Source organism: Arachis ipaensis, chromosome B05 (genome assembly GCF_000816755.2).
Source record: "Arachis ipaensis cultivar K30076 chromosome B05, Araip1.1, whole genome shotgun sequence".
Taxonomy (NCBI): domain Eukaryota; kingdom Viridiplantae; phylum Streptophyta; class Magnoliopsida; order Fabales; family Fabaceae; genus Arachis; species Arachis ipaensis.
Genome location: NC_029789.2, coordinates 147,906,333 through 147,906,702, shown reverse-complemented (window position 1 = coordinate 147,906,702; position 370 = coordinate 147,906,333).

Sequence of the window (370 nt, the reverse complement as noted above, 5' to 3'; positions counted from 1 at the left end):
TATATAAGCGTTCTTAATTATTAATTGTACCTAAAGTCAATTCATATAACTTTTTTCTATTATTATATGTGACCCTATATAATCGTACACATGATCGAATAATTCGAATTGTAAAGTTTATTAATAAATCAAAAAATCTTAAAATACTGGTTATATAATAATTTTATGTATGTATTAATCTCATGATCACATATATAACCTAGCAATCCAAATATGCTACTCTCACTATCACTTGATGATCTTATTTATTTTAATGTTGAAAATAATGCAGAATGGAGAGTGTATTTAGGCCGTCTATCATTATTAATAATTTTTTTTTTTCTAGTGTTGATTGCGATTTTTCAGGAGTACATCTATCGTCAACTAAATC